The 14,755-nt window shown below is 33.9% G+C and overlaps 1 long non-coding RNA gene and 1 other non-coding gene across 2 annotated transcripts; both read right to left on the bottom strand.

The window, feature by feature from the left end:
- Nucleotides 1-230: 230 nt before the first annotated feature.
- LOC128922481 (uncharacterized) lies at nucleotides 231-1,933 on the bottom strand. Its single transcript, XR_008471692.1, has 2 exons — nucleotides 1,432-1,933; nucleotides 231-1,374 (listed from the first exon to the last, which is right to left on the bottom strand). It is a non-coding gene; the product is annotated as an uncharacterized LOC128922481 (long non-coding RNA).
- A 7,489-nt stretch (nucleotides 1,934-9,422) lies between these two features.
- Nucleotides 9,423-9,496, bottom strand: Trnat-agu (transfer RNA threonine (anticodon AGU)). Its single transcript has one exon. It is a non-coding gene; the product is annotated as a tRNA-Thr (tRNA).
- Nucleotides 9,497-14,755: the final 5,259 nt, after the last annotated feature.

Here is a 14,755-nt window from a genome sequence, read left to right as displayed (position 1 = left end):
GAATAGATTTAGAAACGAGGTGTGTTCAAAAAAATAACGGAAATTTTCGTTTTTTGAGAAAAATATCCTCTTTGTTAATATTAGTCCCAATCGATATTATGCACTTATGCCAGCCCTTCTGAAACTTAATATTTGGTATAGTCTTGTAAAACGACGGTTCTTTAAGGTTTTCTTTATTTTTGGAAATAGGAAGAATAGAAGTCATATGGAGTTATGTTTTGAGAATATGCAGGTTGGCATCGTTGCAGTATCGTTTTTTGCCAAGAATTCATGAACAAGTTGAGTTTCAGTTGTTAACAAATTAAAATCGCCAAACTCATAAAAAAACGTCTACACGCTGTAGCCATAGACAAAGAAAGCAATCAGGGGGATTTGTAATTATCAACATAATAAAAAAATTGGAGAATTTGACTCTCCAAACTCTTGAAATTTTACAATTCTCGTTACTTTTTTAACACAATGTGTAAAATGGTGCTTAGATCCCGAAGTCTAAACAATCCCTGTTTTTCCGGCAATATTCTGTTCAGATCCCAATTTAAAGCAAACTTAGTCGCGTTTTTAAAGCTATAAAATCGACGAGCCAGAGAGAGAATTATGAAATTATTTAAAAAGACATATAAGTATAAATGTATATAAGTATATCTATACTCAACTGCTTTTGAGTGCACTAAATGAGTAGTTAAATTTCAAAATGGCCCACTGTGCCTTATACTCAGGAGCAACTTTTAGTTAATATACGAATTAGTATGTGCTGATACATACATATATATTTGACATACATATCTACATATATGAGCGACATTTTGTATTGAGCAGCCCATACGATAATAACAACAACAATGTAAAAAGCACACAAAACTGCTTAGTAGCGTAGTGTGTAAGGTAGCTGCGGAAGAGAGCTTACTTGATTGGCAAGTAACATGGCAACTCTGCATATGCTGATTGAGCGAAATTGATTTTCTGCAAATAATTTTTTTTATTTTAATTGTTTTTAAACTAATTTTACATGCTTTTGTATAATTTATAACAAAAATTAGTATAACATATTTTAAAGCATAATCATTTTCAATCGTTGGCAACCCTTAACACTTCAAATGCCATGCGGTAGTAAAATCTATACAATTTAACGCAACATATTACCATAAAAAATTTACTCGTTACATTATTTGATAAAATTTCGTTAGTTTTCTCTTCCGTTTTGTTGTCGTGCTTCACCACTACTTATGTACATATGCGCTCGCAGTTTGCCAGCGAGTATGTGTAGTAACGAATTAGCACGAAAATTCGTTGACTCATTTGAAGTCGATATCGTTCATGTAGAAATTAATACAGCAGTATTTTTGCTGACAACAAGTTAACTCAGCAATACAACAACTATAACGAGTCGAATCATTACTAACGAGTGCGAGTGATAAAAGCTTACCTATTCACCATGAGCGTCGCTACATTCTTGTCTCCGGTGGTACTCGTTTATTACTACATTCTCTCCGCTGCTATAAAAACGCATTAGTACCCGAGCTGCACCGAACAACAATACAACGACATATAACTGTCATTATAAATTGGACGTTTGTTGTGTGCCGACGCTGAAAAGTAGTTAGTTGAGTTTCATAATAACAAATACCCGTTGTTTTTTTTGTTAGTGCTTGATTCTTTATTTAGATTGCTTTGATTTTTTGAAGAAAATCCGGTGATAATGATAATGATTGAAGGTTATAACTATCGCTTTAGTAGTTAAAAATACCGATTAGACTGTTTGATAATCGTACATACTCGTATATATGTGCATATGTACTCGCACGTAAGTGCATTCGTTACTTGTGCTCACGAATTAGCTGTATTAGTGACGAACTGCCAATGCAATGTAAAATATTTTTGGAATTAAATATCAATTATTTATTAATTAATCTCAATTTTAATATGAATTTTAGAGAAAAAACGGAAACTTATAAATTTTAATTAAAACTCAGCAGCCTTCATAAGCATTTAGTGTGAATTTTCGTACTCCTCGGACATAATGAGAGCGTGCTAACAACCATACATGAAAACGTTGTAAATATCTTCGCGAAGTGTAGCAACTCAGACCTTGAAAATAAAGTCTGGAATCATTATGTTTAATGAAAAAAAATATGTTTAAATAGCCGGTGACACTTCACAGCTAATGCCAAGCATTTTCTCTTGAATTTCATCAGCAATATGCCGGCAAATAACCTTCTCTAAAATCTTATACATATTGATAAATAAAATATTTGTAAAGGTACGTTCATACGCTCTCTCGAGCAGGTGAGCGCTGCTTTTTTTTGTTGGCGTATCATTCACTTACACACTTGTGACACTTAGTCAACCAGTTACTCAGTCATTCAAATAAGTTGCCAATTTAATGGTCATTCATTTGCCACTCAAGTGCGCCGTTGGCTGTGAAACATGTGTACATACATAGAGATCTCATGTGTAAACAATTTAAGTGCGCTGAGTTGAGTGCGGCGAGTGATAACGTGTAGAAATTGCAGTTGTTGTAGTTCATGCATTTGCCACTTTTGTACCTGCTTAGTCGCCGCCTTAGCTACCAAATCCACCCGCAAAGCCATGCTCCTGCTTTGCTTATTCGGTTTTTATTCGTTCGTTTATTTCATATTTAATGCGGTATATTAATGTCAATTTCTTGACTTGCCGCTGGATTCGCATGGCTTTATACATACTATATGTATGTATGTCTACATATAAATGTATATAGCTGTGCATTTATGTGCAGCAGCTTGTTTTAGTACAGTAGTGTTTGCTTTAGTTATTGTTGGTGCTTGCAGTTGTTCAAATCGACTTCCTGCAAAGAAGTAACTCTAGGCGATGTCATAAGGCAACTTTGAAGGCCACATGCATATGTATAGAAATGTATAATCCTTGTGATACATATAATCGTATATTAAAAATCATTTCTTTGAATTCGGACCAGAAGAAGAAGAGTTTTTATTGAATAAATATATTTTTTGTTAAAGTATTGAAAATATGTAATTATATATTATATATATTAATAAACTTAATAAAAATTTGAAATTTGTCTAATTTAATATGAAAATAGTTATTTAATTATAGAAATTGAAAAGTAAGTATTACGTATAACTACATATTTACCTTTACATTTTCACATAATTACATATGTAATTTTGTATATGTACAGTACATACATATGTATGTATGGATGTTCAGTTAAACAAATAGTGGATTCAAATTGCATTTAATAAGCAAGCAAATAATATACCCATTATATTATATATTCCGTAGATACATGTATTTGTTTGACTGAACATGAGGGCGGCTCTTCTTGCAAGTAAAATATATTAACTTAAAGAATTTTGTATTCTAAAAGCGACTTATGAGCAGGATCTATCTTAAAGCGCTGAAAGCCAGACCATCTGAAAAGAAAGGTGTGGGGTTGACCTCTTAGACCTCTGCTATACATATGTTTGACCGACTTTCTCTTTCCTTGGCTGTCATCGCTATATTATCCGATTAACCCTTGAATGAGGAATACTAGTATCATTATAAACTTTTTCACAGGAAAAACTTTCCAAAATTTGATATTGTTTGTCGAGAGTTGTCACCTATTGGAAAAGTTTCTCAAGAACATTTGTTATATGGAATGAGAATTGTGTTTTTTGTTGTAACAGCAGAAAATATACCCCAAGTAATTTAGAAAGATTCTGCTAAGTTTGAAAAGTGATTATAATCCCTAGATGGATCAAAAAATCTAGGACTATTCTGACTGAGTAGGCCAGACTCTCGTGGTAATGAGTGGAAATCGATTTGTATACCGAGATGAAATCACTAACTTTTCTAATGTGAAAATCATCACAGAATTCATTGGATCTCCAACGCGATTCGAACAAAACAAAACCAACTTAAAATTTTTTAAAGCATAATTTGGAAACATTTTCTAACAACCCTAAGTGTGTATGAACATAAGAACCACTCCATTTATTCTTCAATAGCCCTGGGATCAAAAAAATTGAAGCACTTGGTTGTTGCCATGACAGTCTTGTATATAATGTCTATTAGTTGCCTTTGGAAATGGTGATATTTATACTCTCGCAACAAAAGTTGCTATAGCTCTTATAGCTCTCTTATAAGAGAGTATTATAGTTTTGTTCACATAACGGTTGTTTGTAAGTCATAAAACTAAAGGAGTTAGATATAGGGTTATGTATACCAAAATGATCAGGGTGACGAGGCGAGTCAAAATCCTAATGTCTGTCTGTCCGTCCGTGCAACGGATAACTTGAGTAAAAATTGAGATATCTTAAAGAAACTTGGAACACATGTTCCTTGGGACCGTGAGAGGGTTGCTTTCGAAATGGGCAAAATCGGACCACTGCCACGCCCACAAAATGGCGAAAACCGAAAACACATAAAGTGTCATAGCTAAGCCATAAATGAAGTTATAAAAGTACTACTTGGAACAAAGGATTGCACTAGGAAGTGGCATATTTGGAATTTTTAATTTTTTTTTGGGGAAGTGGGCGTGGCCCCGCCGCCAAATCGGTTATTTGTATATATTTCGCAAACCAATGAAGCTATATAAACCAAACTTTCTGCAGTCGGTTCTCTTATGTACCCAACCACACACCATGAAAACAGTTGAAATCGGATAATAACCATGCCCACCTCCCATACAAAGGTTAGATTGAAAATTACTAAAAGTGGGTTATCTCACTAACGAGAAACGTTAGAAACACTAAATTTTACAGAAGAAATTGCAGAAGGAAGCTACATTCAGATTTTTTTTACAAAATGGAAAATGGGCTTGGCATCGCCCACTTATGGGCAAAAATTCGGTATATAATATTTTCTTGACACCCTGATGACACGTGTGGAAAATGGATGAAATCGGTTTACAACTACGACAACTTCCCATATAACTCTATTTTGAAAGCCATCTCATTCCTTCACTTTATAAGGTATACATAAGGAACCAATAAAGATAGCGAAATAAAACTTTACACAAATACTATATATGATCTGTGGTATCACTTGTGTAAAAATTGTCGAAATCGGACTATAACTTTTCCAAGCCCCGAATATCGAATATGAAAATTTCAGTACCCCATGGTAATTGTTCACCTAAAATTTCGGTAAATCTCACAGGTATTTTAATTTAATTCAGAGGAAATATTTTTCTTCTAATAGTGTGTCTCTGTACCAGAAATGGTTAAAATCGGGTCATAACTTCCCCTAGCTCTCATATACCTAATTATAGGATTTTCAAATTGATTCAAATTGTGTGTTATCTTAATAAAAATATATCAATAAAATGTGAGAGTATAAAATGTTCGGTTGCACCCGAACTTAGCCTTTCCTTACTTGTTATAAACTGAACTCTTCGTATAATCGGTAGTTTATGAAATCACAATAGACTCCTTATTGAAATTAAAAGCAAGAGTTTCCTCGTTGTGCAGGCGTTATACTTATGCCATTAAAATTATTAAAATTAAAAAAATTAAAATTAACTTACAAAAGTGAGTAATCAAATAACGTTTACATTTTATATTTAATGTCTAAGCCACTACTCCAAGCAGATGTGTTGCCCCAAACTCTCCACACTCTTATTTTGTCTGATCTTTGTCAGTCGTGATGCTGACGACGAGTGACGAGTGTATCTAGATGCAGCCTATTGTTGAACTCAACTCCGTGATTGTTGCTACCATTTCCCAATGGGTTAATTTCGATGCCCAAAGCCGAATTGACCGTTCAAAACCTATCAGTTAGATATAGCTACTGATTTTGTTGTTGTTGTACGTGGATGTTACAACGCTGTTTTACAACAGTGCAGCGCCATAAATGACGAAAGGCTGCGGAAATGTAATTTTGTAGGTGATTTCGTGTCTAAAATCTGGCTTGGTATATTCATACATACATATGTAGGTAAGCATAAACTAGTCTGTCATATACATACATATATACATATATGTGGCGCTTAACGTTTTAGACTCAATTACTAAGATTTGCAGCAGTTTGTTGAAAGTAACAACAAATTAAGCATTTGCATATCCTAACGTCCACGTCCACGTCCACATCCAATGCGGATAGCATGCGCTCAGTGCCTCTCAAATGAATGTATGTTTGTATATGTGTTGGTAAAGTGAACAGCATGAATCGCTAATAGTTCGGCAATAGAGTAGTTGTGTTGACGGTTAATTAATTTTCAGTTGACCGGGCATGGAATGCTGTCAATGCAGTCAGTTGTACATATGTATGAACCACTTGGACGATGTTGAAATTAGTAGCCAATTCTTAGCGTGTCCATATGTATGAATAGACATACATTCTCAACTATTTTTGCTGCAGCATTTTAGCTAAAGGAAAAGGCTTCTTTAACCGTTTTAAACAACATTTGTCTTACTCAATTTGGTGAAGTCTGTTGGATGGTAAATAGGAGTCTCTGGAGTCGTTATACGGTGAATGGGAAATCCAGTAGCGAAACCAGAACAGAACCATAAGGACTACGGAAAAGACTTATTCTAATTATAAGAGATAGTACGATTTGTCTAACTCTTTACTTGTATCTGAAATATTCAGTCCGAAATTTTAAATTTCAGTGAGGTAACTTTAAGTAGTTTAGGTATCTCTAATACACGGCTTTGAGCTTCGAGAAAATTTCGACAGTAGAGACCATGTCCAATATCAGCCTGTATCATGAGTGGCTAATCAGAACCTGGATTACGGGGGGCAGGCAACCCTTAATGTACGCAAGAAGCTTCCTAGAACTGTTATGACGCACCCAGTAACAACGAAAGTACAATCGATTTCCCAGCAATCGTTGAACTTACTTAAATCTCAGCTGTTCAATAGTATACAGCAAGATGACAAGTTAATCCCCAAACGGTCTCTACGAAGTTGCACTTCCTGGTCGACCTACCCTTCTAACATTTAGATTCGTCGATTTAAATTAGAATATATACGAGTCTTATCTATATAGTCTTATCTGTATAGCAAGTAAGCTCGACCTCGCGGTCAGTGAGCTATCGGAATGTATGCTAACTACCGAGAACATGTGCGACCCGTAAGCAGTTGAACTATGGTTTATTTAATGATAGGCAACTTTGGTGGGAAATTATTTTAAAGAGTCTGATAAGCTGAAACTAGAACATTCATAGAGATTTCACGAAGTAGATTTCCTGAAAAACTCTTGAGGTTCGGAAAATCTGTGGAACGCTGGATAATCCGTTAGATGTAACATGTATTTTAGTAATATGTATTCAAGATAACAGTGGTATCTGATCTTCTCATAATCGATTAAACAAGCGGTAGTTTTGGATGTCATTAGTTTGGTCTTCTATGTTTTCACGTGAGAAAATACAAAATACACGCCCAGGGGTAGTTAGATAATTACTTTGAGAAAAAATCACAATTTAGGATTATTACGTTGCAGATGCGACAGCTTTTGAATCCATACTCATTACGCATATGGGATATCGTGCTAACACCTTTTCATTGCAGCAATTCCAAAAAATTTAAATATAACGATTTAAAGTGTCAACCTTTGACCTCATAAAATTAGATGAATTTATGTATGCGTTTTGTTATTTTTTTTTTGTAAAAAAAAAAAAATAGAGGTATCACGAGTACAATTATGCAACAAAAGCATACACACCCTTCAACCCCAATTATTGCAACAATGCGGCGTACTATAGAATTGCACACAACAACACCAAAATTGTGCAGTGTCAAGTTATATGGCAAAGGATCTTTACGCCACGTAGGCATATGTGTGTATAAAATTACCACTCGACGTTACTCGAGCAAGCATACATACATATTTATATCTAAGTATACATGTTTTGGTCGATGTTTCGATTTTGGTTTGGTTTGCCCGCATCGTTGTTGTTATAGTTCCACTTATTGCACTGCCATAGGCACCAAATTTACAGTTGCAACTGCCGTTTATCCTTTTGGCGCGCCTTGCCACACAGCTTAGTATGTAGAAGCCGTGTATCCTTCTGGAAAGTAGCAACATGCACTGACGGCTCTAATGTCACACGCTGCGTAGACAGAAACAAATATATATGTATATAAATATGTATGATTGTATTGATACATGTCTCTGAGTATCCTGCTTCTGAAGGGTAACCTACCCATATATACTTACATACATACATACTTGCATATTGTGGCACTTTCTGTTAGCGACCGTTGTGCATAACCAAAGCGAGGTAGTATGTCTACCAGCAGTTAAATCGCATGAGCGATAATATCGGTGGCTGTAACAACAATGTCAATGGCATGCATTATATTTGAAATTGTAACGTTCCATAACTTGACAGGCTTTCACATACGAACTTATGGAAGTGTACGCCAGCTCAATGCGTATCCTTGTCGCAGGATGTAGCCGTGTACTCTGTATGCAAACGTGCTTGTTTGACCTATTGTGGCATTTCTTAGATTCAGATTCATTGTTTTGGTCCTTTCAGATGCCTAATTTTCACTTTCGGATGTAATATACATATGGATGTGTGTTTGTTGTGTATAGGTTGGGTCTTGGGAAATTAAATGGAATGCTTTGCTTTGGTATAGATTTGTATTGGTGAATATTGAATTAAAACTTGCCTTAACGCTCGATGAGTAAATACTTGAGTACCTTCATGAGTACAGCTTCGTCCAATTAATCATAAACGTCTGTATCAGAAAAGATTTATGAAGTATTTACTTCAAATCTGTTAAAAAGTGGGAGATTTCTATATTTTTATAGGTTAGATCAGCTAAAATAATGGTCAGTTTTTTGAGATGCTGTAAATTCTAAAAAATGGATTCCACAGACCTTTAAGTGTCGACAAAGCGGAGGATGTTTCGCCCCACGGCATGTAAATTCATTGGACTGTCTTCAGCAAGGAACTCTACCATCGCGGCGAATTGAACCTTGCTAAGAGCAATTAGTTTAGTTGGGCTCCTACGACCCACATAAGGCCAAAAGGACCATGCAACCACGCAGGTGTTTTGGTTATTAACCACCACCTTTCCAGCTCATGCGAGGTCCACAGATCCAGTGCGAGAGCGCAATAGGACAATGTAGGCACCAATCTGATGAGATTTTTTTTAGCTCTGCAGTCCCCAGCGGGGACTTTCAGATAATTAGGAGAACTAATCCACAATTCTCAAGTCTAATATACAATTTACACTCTACATAAGAAAAAATATCACTAAGTCTACGGTAATGAACGTGGAGTCACGAGAACCATTAATCTGTACACCAATTGAAATAGCCTAATTAGATTATCGAGAAAATTTTTCACATCAAAGCTTTTGAAATTTTAAAAACTGGCATTATGTACTATAACTATTTAACTATGATATTTACTTTTAAAAAGAAAATATAATTATAAAAAAAAAAAATATTTTTAATTTAATGCAAAAAGTTTCACCTCCACTAGTGTAGGCCCCGGCGAGATTCGAACTCACGATCTCCTGTTTACTAGACAGGCGCTTTAACCAACTAAGCCACGGCGCCAGTTGTTTCCATTGCAACAAAGAGCAGAACTTCAACGCGAATATATAAGTTATACATTTAGTAGCACTATACAACACAAGAATAGAACAGTGTGGTGAATTGAGGAATAAACACACCATATTTTTGACCGTACGATATGTCATGCTAAAAATAAAATGACAACTGCTCACAAATATTCTACGATATATTTAGTGACAAGAAGATATTGTTAAACGGATGAGGAAGCAATATTCTTGGACGAAAACCCCTTTAATTCTATTTTTTTTCATTTGTATGAATTTTGTATGCATTTATCTATGTAGTTCTTCTGTATATATTCTCAGAGGTTCAGGATTTGCAAGATGGGCTCCATGATATCCTTCTAATCATAATTAAAGCTTTTATTCATTTCCACCGGTTTTAGAGACTTATAAGAGTGATTGCTTTATTAATTCGATCAAATATCGAAATATGCTGCTGAAGAATTGCCGTCAATTTGATTATAACAGTTTATGGCAGTTGTTTGTTCGATTTAACACTCCCTAAAATTGGGCAAATTGATGAGATTTTTCCAAAAAAAAAAAAACAAGTAAGGAAGGGCTAAGTTCGGGTGTAACCGAACATTTTATACAATCGCAATTTATTTATTTAACTTTATTTATATTATATAATACACAGGTGATAAGGTGCATGCATCAGCTTCTTTGCAGAATATGGTCGGAAGAAAGCATGCCTGACGATTGGAATCTCAGTGTGCTCTGCCCAATCCATAAAAAGGGAGATCCCACAATCTGCGCCAATTACCGTGGGATCAGCCTCCTAAATATCGCATACAAGGTTCTATCGAGCGTATTGTGTGAAAGACTAAAGCCCACCGTCAACAAACTGATTGGACCTTATCAGTGTGGCTTTAGACCTGGAAAATCGACAACTGACCAGATATTCACCATGCGCCAAATCTTGGAAAAGACCCGAGAAAAGAGGATCGACACACACCACCTTTTTGTCGATTTTAAAGCTGCTTTCGACAGCACGAAAAGGAGTTGCCTTTACGCCGCGATGTCTGAATTTGGTATCCCCGCAAAACTAATACGGCTGTGTAAATTGACGTTGAGCAACACCAAAAGCTCCGTCATGATTGGGAAGGACCTCTCCGAGCCGTTCGATACCAAACGAGGTTTCAGACAAGGTGACTCACTATCGTGCGACTTCTTTAACCTGATGCTGGAAAAAATTATAAGAGCTGCAGAGCTAAACCGAGAAGGTACAATCTTCTACAAGAGTGTACAGCTCCTGGCGTACGCCGATGATATTGATATCATCGGAAGCAACAACCGCGCCGTTTGTTCTGCTTTTTCCCGCATGGATAAGGAGGCGAAGCGAATGGGTCTGGAGGTGAATGAGGACAAGACGAAATATCTCCTGTCATCAAACAAACAGTCGGCGCATTCGCGTCTTGGCTCCCACGTCACTGTTGACAGTCATAACTTCGAGGTCGTAGATAATTTCGTATACCTGGGAACCAGCATCAACAACACGGACAATGTCAGCCTCGAAATCCAGCGCAGAATAACTCTTGCCAACAGGTGCTACTTTGGACTGAGTAGGCAATTGAACAGTAAAGTCCTCTCTCGACGAACCAAAATCAAGCTCTACAAGTCGCTTATCATTCCCGTCCTGCTTTACGGTGCAGAAGCTTGGACGATGTCAACAACCGATGAGGAGGCACTGGGAGTTTTCGAGAGAAAGGTTTTGCGGAAGATTTATGGTCCTATTTACATTGATAACGGCGAATATCGCAGACGATGGAATGATGAGCTATATGTGTTATACGACGATGCAGACCTAGTTCAGCAAATAAAGAGACAGCGTTTACGCTGGCTAGGTCATGTTGTTCGAATGGACGAAAGTGCTCCAGCCCTGAAAGTGTTCGATGCAGTACCCGCCGGAGGAAGCCGAGGAAGGGGAAGGCCTCCACTCCGTTGGAGGGACCAGGTGGAGAGCGACCTGGTTACACTTGGGATCTCCAACTGGCGCCGAACTGCGAAGGAGAGAGACAGGTGGCGCACTATCGTCGATTCGGCTATAACCGGCTAAACGGTTGCAACGCCAATCACATATACACTACACAATTTGACCCACATATTCGTCATATATATTGTATAAAGTTCATTGAAAGTTGGAAACCATAATATTAAGTTAGAAGCACCGAGGTACTCGTGCCCGATATATGTGGCCTTGAAAACGTATGGTCCGATTTCGGCGATTTCTAGAATGGGGCTGCCACACTATAAACATAGTATTTGTGCAAAGCTCTGCACCGATATCTTCACTAGTGCTTACTTTATATATTGTAAAGTAAGCGATTCAGATCGTCTTCAAAGTTCTGGTATATAGGAAGTAGGCGTGGTTATGAAGCGATTTGGCCTATTTTCACAACATATCATTGGGATGTAAGGAAACTATTACAAACCAAGTTTCATTGAAATCGGTCGAGTAGTTCCTGAGTTATGGTTTTTGACCCATAAGTGGACGACGTTTTTCGTTAGTGAGTTAACCCATTTTTAGTAATTTTCAACCTAACCTTTGTATGGGAGGTGGGCGTGGTTATTATCCGATTTCTTTCATTATTCGACTGTATTAAGAAGTGGCTAAAAGAAACAACTGCAGAAAGTTTGGTTTATATAGCTTCATTGGTTTGCGAGATATATCCAAAAAACCTATTTGAAGGGCGGGGCCACGCCAACTTCTCCAAAAACATTACATCCAAATATGCCTCTTCATAGTGCGATCCTTTGTACCAAAATGGTCCGATTTTGCTCAACCTTCCTATGGTGCCAAGAAATAAGTGTGCCAAATTTCATCAAAATATCTTAACTTTTACTCAAGTTACAGCTTGCCCAGACGGATGGACAGACGAACAGACAGACATCTGGATTTGAACTCCACTCTTCACCCTGATTACTTTGGTACATATAATCCTATATCTAACTCGTTTAGTCTTGGGTGTTACAAACAACCGTTATGTGAACAAAACTATAATACTCTCTTAGCAACTTTGTTGCGAGAGTATAAAAAAAATATCTCTCTAATTAAGAAAAACTTATTTGATCTAACTTGTATAAAAATTATATTTATTAAAAAACTTAGAAATAACATTTACATATATTGCATATATAATTAAGAAAATAACGGCAAATGGCTGGTTTGCAGTTATTTTCTATTTTTTTTTTAATATTTGTAACAAAATTTAATATAAACTACTATAAAATATTAGCTAAGAGTATTTTCAGTTTTAATACAATATAAAATAGTTAAAAACAATTATTTATATAAAAACAACTTAACTATTTAAATACTTATGAGATTAAATTTAATAAAAGAATTATTTTATTCATATTTAATAAATTTTAAGTCTAAAAAATTTTACAAAATTTATAAAATAAGTTGACATATTTTTAAAAACTATTTACTTATTGAATTAATTATTTTATTTAAAAGTAATTTCAACAAATTTTATTATTGTTTGCGCATACATGCGTATGTATTTATACAATTTATTTATAATAAACTGAAATATATTTGATTTGTGTTTGCAAGCTTCATTGCTATTTTTGTTTTAAAAAGCTTTTGTTACCACTGCTGAAAATTTGGCATATACATATGTATGTATGTAATTGTATATATATTTTTTTGTTTAACAGTAAAATCGCAAAAAATACTTTAAACTATTGCTACTCATGCTATATATGTATTTGTGCTATATGTTTACTTACAACAATAAACATTAGCAATATAACAGTATTTTTTGGTTTTTAATTCTTTTTTAAATTACGTATGCGTATATTTGTGATTTAAATGCTGCAGTACAACAAGTTGATAATTTCTTTTTCAAAAATAAATTTTTTGCTTCAACAATTTTATTTCAAAAGTTAATTTTCGAAAATAAATTTTCTTTAAAAAGATTACATTTTAGAAAATTTTTCTTCATAAACTAATTTTTGGAAAATATTATCTTATTTTTCCTAACCTCAATAACAATAATTTTTTCGAAAATTAGTTTTTTTTTAATTTTTTCCCCTTTAAATTATTTTTTTGAAAATTATTTATTTATTTAATTTTTGTAAAGTGCTTTTCTTAAAAAAAAATAACTTTCTTTTTAATTTGTTTTCTTTCATGAAAATTTTTTTTTTCAAAAATTAGTTTTTCGAAATTATTTTCTAATTTTTTGAAACATAAATGTTTTGAAAATAATTTTTCTATTAAAAATGTTATTTTTTTTAGTTAATTATTCTAAAATTAGTTTTTATCCAAAAAAAATATTTATATGTAGTAAATTTGTAATTAATTTTTCGAAAATCATTTAAAAAAATTAATTTAAAAAATATTCTTTCAAAAATTTATATTTACTTTTTTCTCTAAAATTAATTTTTTTAAAATATTATCGTATTTTTTCAAACATACATTTTTTTGAAAATTTTTTTCTTTCACAAAACATTATTTCAGTTTTATTTTTTCAAATTTAATTTTTCGAAAATATTATCATATTTTTTCCGACAAATTTTATGAAAGATATTTATATTAAATATTTTTTTTCAACAATAATTTTTTCGATGAGTGGTTTTATTCAAAAAATGAAATTTTGAATTTTTTTTTCAAAAATACTTTTTTTGATAAATACTTTTCTTTAAAAAAATAATATTAGAAATATTTGAAAAATTTATTTGGTATAGATATATAATAATTTTAAATATTTTTTTTTTTATTCAAAAACTATTTTGTTTTTAAAAATATTGTAAATATTTTTTTTTTCAAAAATTATTTTTTAATATTTTCAGTAGAAAATGTTTTATATATGCAAACATTTTGCAATATAAATAACTTTCTTCTTCTTCAAATACTTTCTTTATTTTCTTTTCTTTAATTTCCTTACACTTTTGTGGAAAATTTAGCAAATGGCTGTCTTGCTAAATTTTCCCTGCCAACAAACTTACAACCTCTCCGTATTTCTACAAATTATTGCTTAATTACGATAACAACAAATTGCCTCACACTTAATTTCACTTTAGTTACAATTTTATAGCACATAGATGATTATTAGATGCGTGTAATTAAACCAACCATTCGCTGGCAAATGAAAATTTAAGCGGCTTGCAACTGCTGAGTATCATTGCATAGTTATTGTCCTCAGCAATTTCGTGAGTTCTATTTAATTTACAAAGGTTTTTTGCATTTTGCTTCATACTACTAACATGATTACGTTTAACATTAGCATTAACA

Source organism: Zeugodacus cucurbitae, chromosome 6, assembly GCF_028554725.1.
Source record: "Zeugodacus cucurbitae isolate PBARC_wt_2022May chromosome 6, idZeuCucr1.2, whole genome shotgun sequence".
In the NCBI taxonomy this organism is placed as follows: domain Eukaryota; kingdom Metazoa; phylum Arthropoda; class Insecta; order Diptera; family Tephritidae; genus Zeugodacus; species Zeugodacus cucurbitae.
The sequence above is the reverse complement of the archived record's forward strand: the minus strand, read 5'-3'. Positions and strand labels throughout refer to the sequence as shown.